The sequence below is a fragment of the Herpailurus yagouaroundi genome, unplaced genomic scaffold (assembly GCF_014898765.1).
Source record: "Herpailurus yagouaroundi ecotype Mexico unplaced genomic scaffold, PumYag 77, whole genome shotgun sequence".
NCBI lineage: Eukaryota > Metazoa > Chordata > Mammalia > Carnivora > Felidae > Herpailurus > Herpailurus yagouaroundi.
In genome coordinates, this window is record NW_024412388.1 from 7,756,010 (window position 1) to 7,768,171 (window position 12,162).

At 58.2% G+C, this 12,162-nt stretch overlaps 1 protein-coding gene across 1 annotated transcript in view; it reads right to left on the bottom strand.

Annotated features, from left to right (window-relative positions):
• The window catches only part of CASZ1 (castor zinc finger 1), a 62,668-nt gene extending 55,952 nt beyond the window's left edge, over positions 1-6,716 (bottom strand). The window contains exon 1 of the mRNA XM_040471513.1: positions 4,089-6,716. The gene's annotated coding sequence lies outside the window, so the exon portion shown is untranslated. The remainder of the gene's footprint in view (positions 1-4,088) is intronic.
• Positions 6,717-12,162: the final 5,446 nt, after the last annotated feature.

The following is a 12,162-nucleotide window of genomic DNA, read 5'->3' on the forward strand; positions in this document are numbered from 1 at the left end:
GCCGGGGGTGGCCCGGGACACGTGAGTCCGCTCGAGCTGCTCTGCAAGCCAGCCGCCGCTGCAGGCTCCAGGAGAGCCAGGACCCTAGGCTTCAGCCACTTCCTCTTGGTTTTGCCCTGACTGGGCCCTGGTGCCCTCCCGACCCAGGCCAACCCTGGCGGCCTACACATCTCTGCTCTCCCGGCCTTTCTCCTCCTCCTCTTCCTCCTCCACCTCCTCCAAAGTGCAGCCCCCAGCCCCTCAATTGGGCCGTGAGGGGAGTCCAGCACCTCTTTTTTCCCTCACCCCCCTGGGCAGCCTTTACTCGGAGCACCCCAACACAGATCCATGCCATCACGTGGGCTTCCCTCCCACCCTGTTTCCTCTGCCATGCCCCAGTAAGGATCCGGGCACAGAGGGCAGAGGTATTCCCGAACCAAGGAGCCAGGGTCAAGCCACCTGCCCCACAGCCGCGGCATTTCCTGCCTGCCAGTTCCTCTCTGGACCAGGACTCCTTGTGCTCTCCTTGTCCCTGGAAGGCACTCCCCCCCCCGCCCCCCGAAAGCACTTTTGTGGGTCTCCTGTCCCCCAGACGTCCCTGCTGCAGACAGGTATGTGGAATTCCTTAAATTTTAGTGATCCAAGTTACCCATTGGATTTGGGGGGGGGGGGTGTTCAAGGAAGGAGACAGCCAGGCGAGCTGGAACAGGAACGTGGGCAGCTTAGCTGGTACAGTACCTGGATCCTACTGTCTCTAGCTCTCCCTCTGCTCCTTGTGTAACCATTCTGCTGCCTTCCTCTCCTCCTGCTTCAGGGAAGGCCACACTGCCTTCAGTGAGGGGAACAGAATAGACCCTGGGTTTTCTCTGGTCTTTGGGCAGCATTCAGCAAAATGGCACTGGCCTATTTCTGCAGTATTTCTACTTTGCCAAGGGAGGTGCCCAGGGAAACCTTGGGGCAAAGAAGTCAGAGAAAAAAAACCAATCTACTCTTTCTCCCACTTTCCCCTTATTGTTCTTCTTCATCTTCTTTTTAGCTCCAAATGGCCTCACAAGGAGGAGGTTTGCATCTCTCCCCTATTTGACCGCCCTCCCCTGCTGACTCTTGGCAACCCCCTTTGCTGGTTGTCACACACAACCCTCCACCCTTCAGGCCTGCCCTGTCCCTTTGGAGGAAGAGTAGCTGGAGAGGCCCAGAAGCTTTACTGAGCATCCCGTGACCCCAACGCTCTGAATACAGGAGCAGAGGCCAAGCCACGTGCTACCTGGAGGTTAGGACATGTGCTGGTACAGGGCAATCATGCACAGAAGACCCTGGGCTCTGTTCCGCACGTGGGATCTTGGAGAGGGGACCTCTGCGTCCAGAACTACTCTGGAGTCTCTACATGCCTCCGGGTGCTCTCACCTGTGGCTCTCCAAAGTAAGGCCTACAGCTTTGGGTTGTCACAACAGGCAGTTAATCCCAAGCCCCAATCCTGAGTGCCTGCTTCTCCACCTGGGCAACCGGGTGTGGAAGGGAGCCTGAAGACGTAAGAGTACGAGTTCAGGGTTTGTTGGATGATGTGCGTTATCAGGAGTCCCCTGCGTATGTGACCCACACGGCCCACTGGCTGTCTCTGAATGTCCTTGTGGCTTCTGCCGATGGTGGTCAGGGCATGGGAGGGCATGCCTTTCAGTTCCCCAGACAAGGCCAACTGGACTGGCTGCACGGTGACTTTGGGGCCTCTGACAAAGGCTGGACAGCTGGAAGGACACAGAACACACAGGGCCAGCTAGAGGGACCCATCAAGCAAAGTGGTGGAGGGATGCGTGGGCTGGCCAGGCGATGGCCGCGATCAGCCATTGCAGGCTTAAGAGGCCTTGTCCAAGAGTGGAGAAGAGGCCAGGGAGGCACAGAGAATGAGGCCATCTTGGCATGTTACGATTCGAGAAGGTCTGAGGAGAAAGAAGGCTGAGGCATCAAGATCATGCATGAGGTGTGAGTCAGAGGCTGCACAATGGAGGGGTCCCCAGAGTTCTCTTTCTTTCTCTTTGGGTGTGTGCTCGTACGAAGGGGAGAGGCCCACATCTCTGGCATCTCTGAGGCTGTGGCCCATTTTTGCCTTGAGGACCCCGATGTGGTGACACCTCTTGTACCCTGAGGCCAGGCCACAGGGAGGACATTTGTGCCTGGGATTCGGGGGACGGAAAGCCCAATGCCACCATCCCTCCCAGTCTTGAGGCCCTGGGCCCAGAGACGCTGGCTCGTCCTTGTACGCCCCACCCCCAGAGCAAATGGGGAGCTGTGCACAGCGAGCCCACCCACCAGGCCCCTCACACGAGTCCAGGGGAAACCGGCGGCGCTCCCCAGGCCGGCTTCCATGGTTGGCTCCCGGTCTGCTCACACCCCCAGAGGGCCCACTCATTCTCTCCCCCTCCCGAGCCCGGGGCCTTCTCACTCACCAGCCTGTTTACACACCAGATATCTCAGGCTTTATCTGCTCTCATTCTGAATTTGTAACTTTCACATAAACTTGAACAAAGCTCCTTTTGTTCCTGCACCCCACCCCAGGATCCCAATAAACTGGTTCCCTCTGAGGCGACTGGGCCAGGGCACAGAAGCCTTGGCCAAAGGAGTGTGTGTGCATGTGAATAAGCATGTTCGCACCTGCGAGGGAGTCCGTGTGTTTGCGTGTGAGTGTGCTCCTCAGGCTGAGGGAGGGAGGGCTGTCCGGGTGAACGTCGAGTGCGCACAGTGCGGACAGGAAGCGCCGGGGCATGGGGACGGGACCGTCTGCCAGGGCACGAGGAGTCGCGGGCCGTGGACGGGCGGGTGTCGGGGCAGGGGGCAGACAGGGACAGAGAGGAGCAGTGGGGTGGGTGGGGGAGCGCACGGCTGAGGCCAGGCTTAAGCTAAGTAGAAGGCAGATACAGGGATCGCATTATGGCGGTATAGAGGCTGGCACAACCACACGCCCGGCCCCGTAATCCTGTTAGCCAGCAATCTCCATTCCGAAAGAGCTTCATTTCTTTGTGAATATTTGTAAACTAGATATCTAATGGAAAATTATAGGAAAATTATAGTGAAATTCATGACGGAGAAATCCGATTATCCCTAATTCAATTATGCCATCTTAGCCCACACAGCACATTTCCCATTTTTTTCCCATAAATACCGATGCCAGGGGTCCCGGTAATCAAATAAAATTGAAAATCATCTTCCCATTAAATTCAATTAGCCGCAATTTCTAAAGCCTATCAGAGATTTTAATTACTAAATTATAAAATTCTCCAATGCTAAATTGAAACCAAAAAAATTGCACATCCTTATATTTCAGAGAAAAAAAAAAAAAAAGGGCCAGCAAAATCCTTGAAAAAAAATGCCCTCCTTTCTGTGCCCAGCTCCCAAGCAGGTTCCCCTCCTGGAAGGACCTCACATCGCTACCTCCTTGCCCAGCTGCGGATGAAGCTGGGGGGGACAGAGGAGAGGTCTCTGCCAGGGGAGGGGCCGAGGCATATTAATTTAGCAGAGGGGCAAACCACACCTCCAACTCCAAGCTTGGGGTTGGCTGGCCCCTCAAGAGGACCTGCCTTCCTCACTGGCCGTCCTGGCTCCCAACTCTGTCTGCCCATCGAGAGGTCTGTCACTTGGCCCACGGACAGGACAGGGCTCGGGCTCAGGTCGGAGTTCGGCCTCAGGGCTCTGCGTGGTTCTAAGGCAGCAGACCCGAGGCAGTGCCGGCTCCCCGACCACTCCGCGGGGCCTAGGCTGCACCAGAGGTGGGAGGGGGAGCGGGGGGGCAGTGTTGAGGGCGGACAGATACCAGGGGATGGTGCTGTGGCCCCAAGTCTCCTCCAGAGCGTTCCCAGGGGCCGCGGGTCCTCGCAGTGTAGCGGCCTCCCAGGAGAAAGCTGGTGGTGGGCACGGCCCAAATCTGGCCTCTCCTGCCCTCGCAGCTCATTCTCTGTTCTCCTCACCCTCTTCTGGAAAGCTGACAACCCTGAACTGGCCGGAGGGTGTGCCTTGGCCCCCCTGGCAGCCCTTACGCTTTCACCCCTTCTCCTCCGAGGGAAATGCTGGCCACAACCCCAACAGTAGCCCTCCTCTCTGTCTCCCCGCAGGCCACTTACCCAGCTCTAAAGGCTGCTCTAGAAGTCACAAGAGCCTGGGGACGTGGCATCGGTGGTGGCATAAAGCGACCCTAGGTCTGAAACCCAAGGTGGGTGGCCGGGTGGGCAGCTGATGGGCCCCGGCGGTGTCGGGACAGCCAACAGCAGAGCCGCCGCCGGGGCAGGGAGCAGGTTTAATTTGCCAGGCAGTCAGCAGTGCCAGCAGGGGAGGCACCCGCAAACAAAACAAAAACAAAAAAGTTAATTATCTTTGGCTTTTTCTTAATAAATATCCAAACTGGCCCGGCCGGATCCTCCGCTTTGGAGGGAGCGAGAAGAAGGAGGAAAAAACCCCAAACCAAATCCAACAGACTCCTTCTCTGGCCTGCCTTTCCCTTTGTCTCTCCCTGTATTCATCCCTTATCAGAGGCAGCAAGAGTTTCACGTTAATTCCCAAATTTTGTGAGTCAAGAGGATGGCCACAAACGTTTGTCTGTTTGTTTGAAGTTTGGGGGAGTGAAAGCAGGAGTGTAAGGAAGAAAGAGGCGGCGGGGGGTGGGGGGGGAGGACAGGAGAAGCAAAGGACAGAGTGAGAGTCAGAAGGAAAGAGAGTAAGTGTGATGTGGGAGCTGAGTTCCTTGAGTCCTCCTGTGGGCACAGCAAGGCCTAGCCGGTGGCCCCAACCCGGGCGGGACCTGTTCTGGAATGTTGTGTTGGCATTGGATTTTAGTTACAGTGATCGGCTACAGGCGATATGGGGATTTCTCCTTTTAAAACTCTCAAACCACCTAGGTCTCGCTGGCCACTTTAGCTCCCCTGTTGCTGCTGGTTCCTGTGCCAGCCAACCCTCCCTTCCAGGAGCTGGGCTTGGAAGAGAAGGTTCAAGAGGAGGGGACGTTGGCTGTCCTTCCGAGGGGTGTGAGATTTTTCTGTATGGACTCGCAAGTCTACCTCGGGAGAGAGATGCGTGTTGCCGCCCGGGCCTACGTGTCTGGATGGTGCTCACACACGCCTGAGCCCGGGCTGTTAGCAACGTGTAGCAGGGCATGTTGGGGGGAGGGGGGCGCAGCCAAGACATCGGGCGGTCCTTCGAGGAGCAGTGACTCTGGAGTCCCGCTACCTGGGTTTGAACCCCGGCTCTATCACTCACTGGCTGTGCCGCCTTGATCAGGTTGTTGACCCTCTCTGAGCCTCCATTTTCTCAGCATCAAAGAGAATAATTTGTGATTGCCCAGGGCTGGGGATGGAAGGTGGAGTGACTGCTAATGAGTACGGGGTTTCTTTCTGGGGTGATGAAAACATTCTAAAATTAGATAGTGGTGACGACCATACGATGTTGGGAATATACTAAAAAGCCAATGAATTGTACACTGCGTGTAAACTATAGCTCAGTAAAGTGGGTTATAAAAAAGTGGGGACAAAAGGGGGGGCGAAGAACAATAGCACTTACTGCACAGAGTTGTCCTACAGGGCAAAGCACACAGCCTGGCACAGAGTAAGCACTAGTAGGGACGAGCGAGGAAGGACTGACATGGCCCCAGGCGGATGGGTTGGCATCCACGAGTGTATATTGCTGGGTGCCTACGGAAATCTGCCCGGGTCCCCAGTGCTGGGCCAGCAGGTTGTTAAGCAGCTGAGCTGCCCCTCATATGTGGAGGGGGTCCTGGGCGGCTGTTCCCTGGTAGCGATGGGAGAGGGCATGGCCCTCCTCCTGCCTCTCTGGCTGGGTCCCTGGAGAGGAGGCTGCCCACCACGGCGGGCAGACTCTGCCGCTCACTCTCCCTGTCTCCCAGAGCACTCATATTTTCCATGTGCAGCAGGCCGTGACTTCACCTTCATACTAGTTACAGGGTTATTTAGCTTCTCCTGACACTGACAATCACCAAACTTTAATTCGCTGCGTGGCTTCTCCCTGCTGTGCCCTCTGCCCACCCCCAAAATCCCTGGGAGAGGGTGGGAAGGACCTAGTCCGGCCCCCCTGTTGCCAAAGCCTGCCCTTCGGAGTGATGGAGGGATGGCAGGAGGGGATGCTCAGGAGGAGAAGATGATGGACAGAGAGTGGGGGCGGGGAGGGGGGAACAGTGCGGGAGAGAGGAAGTACCACCAGCGCTAAGGGGAGCTTCCGTCCCGCTCCTCCGGCCTGACACTAATGTATTCAACCCGACATCCATCCTGTTGTGAATAAAGATTCAGCTGACCGGGCTTTGGGTCTGCAGGCTGGCAGCCCCAGCCAGGACCTACGGGGCCGGGACTCACTGAGCGCCCGGGACGGGGCAGCTGGCACGGACTGGCTCCTTTGCCTGATGCTGGATGAGGAGGTGCCCATCTGGAACGCACCCGAGGGAGCCCTTTCCTACTAACCTGAGCAGCCAGCTCGCATTTTCTCCTGCCTCCCCCATGCGAGTCTCCTGTGAGGCTAAGCCATCTTGCCTCACGGAGGCTTCTCTCCGGCTTACTGCCCCGCGGCCTGTATCACGTCTCTCCATCTCCTGAAGTGCTCACCATCATCTTTCCCCAAAGCCTCCTAGGCAAGCAAAGGAGTGATGGTTTGCTCTGAGAACCATCCGGTGGAACCAGGGGACTGTCTTATTCCCCAAATCCAAGCTGGCCCCATGAGCCCTTCATTAGTCAGAGTCCCAGAAGCAGACAGCGGAGCCGAGAGGATTCTCGAAGACCAGAGGCCTGGCAAAGGACCTGGGCCGGGAGGCCTGGAGAAGCAGAGGCAGAGCGGGGGCGGGGGGGTGGGGGGGGCAGAGCCGGGAGGAGGGGAGATGCAGGGATATCCATCAGAGGGTCCAAGCTGTGTCTGCTTCCACCCAGCCTCACCCACTGCCCCACCCCTGCCGGCGGAGGGGGGGTGGAAATGGCCATGGTGGCCTGGGCAAGAGAGATGTCACGGGGCCGATGGCAGAGAAGAGAGAAGGGGCTTGTTGACTGCAAACTGTCCATTATGGCTCAGATTATAAGCATATTGCGCAGGGCTCTCTGCACGATGCCGAGGAAATCCAATACGCTGAAAGGTTAATGCAATCAATTAGGGTGACAAGGAAGTAAAGTAAAGCCTTCGGAGTAGATGAAAAGGAGAGAGAGGGAGAGAGGGAGAGAGAGAGCGAGCCGTGGAGCTGGGGGTGGCAGTATGGGTGGCGGGAAGGCAAGCAGGAAGAGAGACCGGTGGGATGCGGGGAGGGAAAACACACACGCGCAAGGCCAGGAGCCCGTGAAAAGACGCAGTAAGAGAGCCGGCAGCAGCAGCAGCAGGAGTGGGCGGCCAGTGGACACGGCTCTGGCCTCAGACCTCCGACTGCTGCCCAGCTCCACCTTCCCTCCCCTTCCCCTGGCCTCCCTCCCCGCCAGTTAGCTCACGGCACCGGCAACGTGTCACGGCAGCTTGGTCCCTGTGCCCGTACAGAGCAAGTGCCCACCATGTAACCTCCGGGACTTCTCAGTAGGAACTATGGCCTAGTTCCCACCTCCCCCAGAACGGGCCCAGGTTCAAACCCAGACTCTACCTTTGTCCTCCTTCGCCCCCAGCAGCACCCACGAACACAGCCTTCCCAGCTCTCCCCCAAGCACCTGGCTCCTACTTGCAACAGCCTCTTGAAGCAGAGAGCAGGGTGGTCAGGACGCCCTTTTACAGACAGAGAGACTGGGGCCCAGAGAAGGTATGCGATTTCCCAGGGCCCTGCAGCAGATGGGGAGGACAGGGCACAGACACGAGAACCCCAACCCCCCTCAGCCCACGACCCGGGGTGGGGGACGTTTCCTCCCGTTGTGCCCACTGGAGTGAGGAGACTCACGTCCCCCAAGAAGTCAGACTCAGAAGTCCCTGGGCAGGGGTGGGGAACCCCTTGGAACCTGCCCAGGGACGGTTGGTGCTCTGGGAGGTGAAAAGGTAGGAGGGGAGGAGGGAATGTGAGTTCTTCCTACCTGTCAGGCCCCAGGCCAGACACCTTTGACCACATTAACTCATTTGTCCCAATAACTTTGTCTGCAAAGTAGCTATTCTGCTCACCTTACGGAAGAGGGAACTGATCTGAGAGCTCGGTGAAGGTTAAAGGCTACGCAGGGCTCATGGGAAGGGATGCCGGGCTCTGAGGAAACGGTGGCTGTCAGAGGGAAGACAAGCCAGGACTTCTAGATGGGTGGGACTGAGCAGAGAATGAGGCCCTGAGGAGGACAGAGAGCCAGAGAGGGGGTGGCCCCAAACAGACTAGGCCCGCAGGCAGCCCACAGCCCTGGGACAGGCTCCCGGACAACTGCCCGCGGCCCTCAGGGCAACCCCATGGAAGACAAGGGCACAGGGCAGCATGAGAGTCAACACGGTGGACATACTGAACACCAGGAAATTATACACTTAAAAATGGTTACAACGGTAATTTTCATGTTATGTGTATTTTGCCACTTAAAGAAAAGAGCAGAGGTCAGGAGACAGCAAACTTGTCCTGTAAAGGGTTAGAGAGTAAATACGTTCGGCTTGTTGCGCCAAACATTCTCTGTTGCAGCTGGAGTCAAAGCAGCCAGAACCAATATGCAAATGAACGGGTGTGGCTGTGTTCCAATAAAACTTTATTTACAAAAAAGGGCCGTGGGCCACGCCTTGCTCCAGAGAATGGAAAGCACCTAGGGCTGGACTTTCAAGACCCAAGATGGGGTCCCACCACCTGGGGACAGAAGTATCCAATCTGGACCGTGCCAAGAAGTGAAGGGAAGGGCTGGGCAGAGGCCTCAGGTGGACGTCAGGCCCTCATTACCAGCAGAGGGTAGATAAAAAGCAGGGGAAGGAACAAGCGCTGGTCTGGGAAACAGATGTCCAGGAACTGGCTCCAGCGCCCAGCATGCCAAGAGGCCCTTCACTTTGCTTCAGATCCTCGTGGATGATATGAAGGGGCAGGGAGTGACTTGGGAGTTCTCGACATTCTAGGAGTCTCGATGCCCCAAGAGAGGTGTTACCCTGCGGCCAAGAGGGGACGGGAGTGGGCAGCAGTGGGCCGGGCTGGCCAGAAGGGACGCCAGGGGAGAGGAAGGCGAGGAGAGAGGCCCGGGGAGGGCTGTAACCAGGGTGGAGCTGGCTGCAAAGGGAGGAATCTGAGGGCCCCAGTGAGAGCGCAGGGCGCGGGCCGGGCCTGCCCTACACCGGCCGCCTCTGATCACGTTTTCAGGGCCACTGCCCGCAGGCACAGACAATGCTGGGGGAGCCTTTGAAGTCCGAAAGGGATGCCGCGGTGGGAGCAGCACGAATCTCCTCCCTTCCCCCCCCCCCCCCCCCCCCGTCCTCCCGGGGGAGGGGGCCAGCGGGACAAAACCCCGAGCCGGTCACAGCCAGGCCCGAAACGCGCGAGACAAAGGGAAAACAAACAGGTTTGGAGCCAGGCGCACGGTGCCGTGTCTGTCCCCCCGCCCCGCCGAGCGGGGGATGATGGATGGCTGCAGCCAGCCAGCTCGCCCGCCGGGCAGGTCCCGCTATTTACATAACACTGGCGTTCCACCGGTCACCTCTGACACCGCGCTGCCTGGGGCCGAGGCCCGGTGGCCCCCGAGGTTCCTGTAGACACCCGGGGACTGAGACAGGCTGTGAAGGCCCGGCCAGACCCGGGAAGCCCTGGGCCTGGGAAGGGCGGGTCAGCAGCCTGATCTGGGCTCAGGGCCTGAGGCCTCCTCCCTGCCAGCCTCTCGTGGAGGGAGGAGGAGGCCACCAGGGACCGGCAGCTCCAAAGAGAGAGGCAGGGCTGGAGTTCCGAGGCTTTCAAGTCCGCAGGGCTCCCCAAGAGCTACAAGCAGAGCTTCTGGGGACAGCCAGCAGCGGCTGCCACAGCGGAGACCTGGGGATGGTACCGAAGGGCGGCCAGACCCTGGCTCCAGAAATGCCTCCTTGCCCCACACCACCTCGAACGCATTCCATGCCCAAAGTCTGCAATCCACATGTCCCCTGCCCATTTCCGGCCCAAGAGCCAATCGGAGATTTTCCTACCGGGGCCATCTTTTCTTGTCAGGTTCAAGTGGGCAGCGTGGCTCCAATTCCCTGTCTCCAACTTCCCAATCCTCCTAACCCCGGAGGGATGCCAGTACTAGGTAAGTGGTCACCGGTAGGGGAGAGGACACAAGGATCAGGGAAGGGGTTCAGGCCTTACCTCGCAGTGGGTCCTAGAGGCTCCTCTCTCAAAGTAGGGGCGTCACTTCATCCTGGGGAGGGAGAGAGAAGAGGCCCGTTAGCCTTTCAAGGCGGGATGCCCACATCTCCCCAGTGTTCGCCCTCCAACCTGCTGTGTGCCCAAGGGGTCCTTGCCACCTATGCGCCAAGGGGCTGATGCTCCAGGACCAGCGAAGGGGGTTAAAAACGGATTTGTGCTCATTCAAGTATATGCCAACCAAAATTTGAAAAAGTTCAGAAAGCAGTAAGAGCTGAGAGCAGAAATGCAGTCCTCGGGACACCCTTAACCAAAGAGGGAACAGTCAGAACGTACTGCACGCATCTCTTGTGGAGGCAGAGATAGGAGTCTGTGGGTGGGGGATGCAGTGGCTAAGCCTAGGGGCCTGGGGACCACAGAATACAGCAGCACCCGTTCCTTCACTCTCCTCCCCAGCCCCTGAAAAGACAAATGCTATATGCCAAGCTGTTTGCTACAGCAAGTGGGTGACAGAGAGGTGGACCAGGGGCCATGGCACCAACAGGTGTCACCACCCAGGAGGGTGCTACGGTAGCACCTTCTAGCCTGAGGTCCTACCGATGAGACGCAACAACCCACGCTGGGGGCCCACGCAGGGCAAGGGACACGGTCCAACAACGTAGAGGGTCTTTAGCCAACATATAACTCAGCCCAGCTTGCCAGGCTCAGACTCTCCTGCCTGGTACTGGAGTTTGGGGAGCCAGGTTCCAATGAGACGAACTCCTGATGTGGATAGAAAACCCAAGGAGCCCTCTGTCCCCTCCCCCCCCTCCCCTCTCTCCCCCCTCACCCTTTCCCCCCAGCCCTGGGGCCTCACAACCCTACCCATACTTGGGAAGAGTTTCCTGTTTATTATGTTTATTCCTCCCCACTCCCTCGTTTGTGGCTTATCAATGATGCAAGAGGAATAACACCAATTTCCTTAGGCTGTGTAATCCCCAAATCAGATTGGGGGGATTGCAAGAGGTGAGGTGACCTTGCACAGGGCTCCCGGAATGCCACCCAGTCCTGCAGCCCTCCCTTTCTTTCCCAGGACATATTTGGACAGATAATGCTAATTGTACTTGACAGGTCTTCCTAAGGAGGGCTGGGTCTCCTGCCAGCTTTTGCTGCCTTTGCCGGGCTGCCTGGGCAGAGGTGCCCACCTGGGCAGAGCTCACCCTGCCAGACACAGGGCTCTGTGGGCATCTGGCAGTGGGGGAGGCTTGCCCCACGGGCCTCCTATGCCCACCTGGCCCAGATGGTGAGAGGCTGGGGGTCCGCAGGGAACTGGGGGGACTGAGATAGGGGGCAGTAGAGAGGAAGGGGGAGGCTGGTGAGGTGGGAGAGTGGAAAGAGGAGGAGGCCAGAGAGGGGAGCTGGGCACGTGGAGGCCGAGCCCAGGGCGGGGCCGCAGGGCAGGGGCTGGAGAGCCCGGCCTCTCCCCTCCGCTGAGAGGCACTGCGCTGGGCAGGCCTGGCTGTCAGACTCGCATCCCAGCCAGCCCGGGGCCTGGCTGTACGTCCGTCCCACACGCTCTGCCTGAGATCTCTCCAGGCACCCTGGCCAGCCTCCCTTGAACCCCCAAAAGCCCCCCAACCCCGTAACTCCAGTATCTCCCTTCCACCACCTTTTTCTCCCCTCCCATCCTCCCCTGCAACTGTGCATTTATTAATTCATGAGGCACTAATTAGTTCTTTGTTTAATTTTGTGTTAAACAGACTGACCGGAATGATAACGACTTGCAGCGCGGTGTTGCCGTCCCCAACCGCCCCTGTTTTCTGACAACAAGGGAGCGAGGGAGGCCGGAGCGCTGAACCCAAATCCCTCAGCAGTTGCACTTCATTAAGTCAAAATGTGACAAGAAGCTTAGAGAGCAACTTGCAGATCTGATCGCACACAACACTCGGAGGAAACTTTGCGGGAGTTGGTCGGGGGGGGGGGGGGGGGGG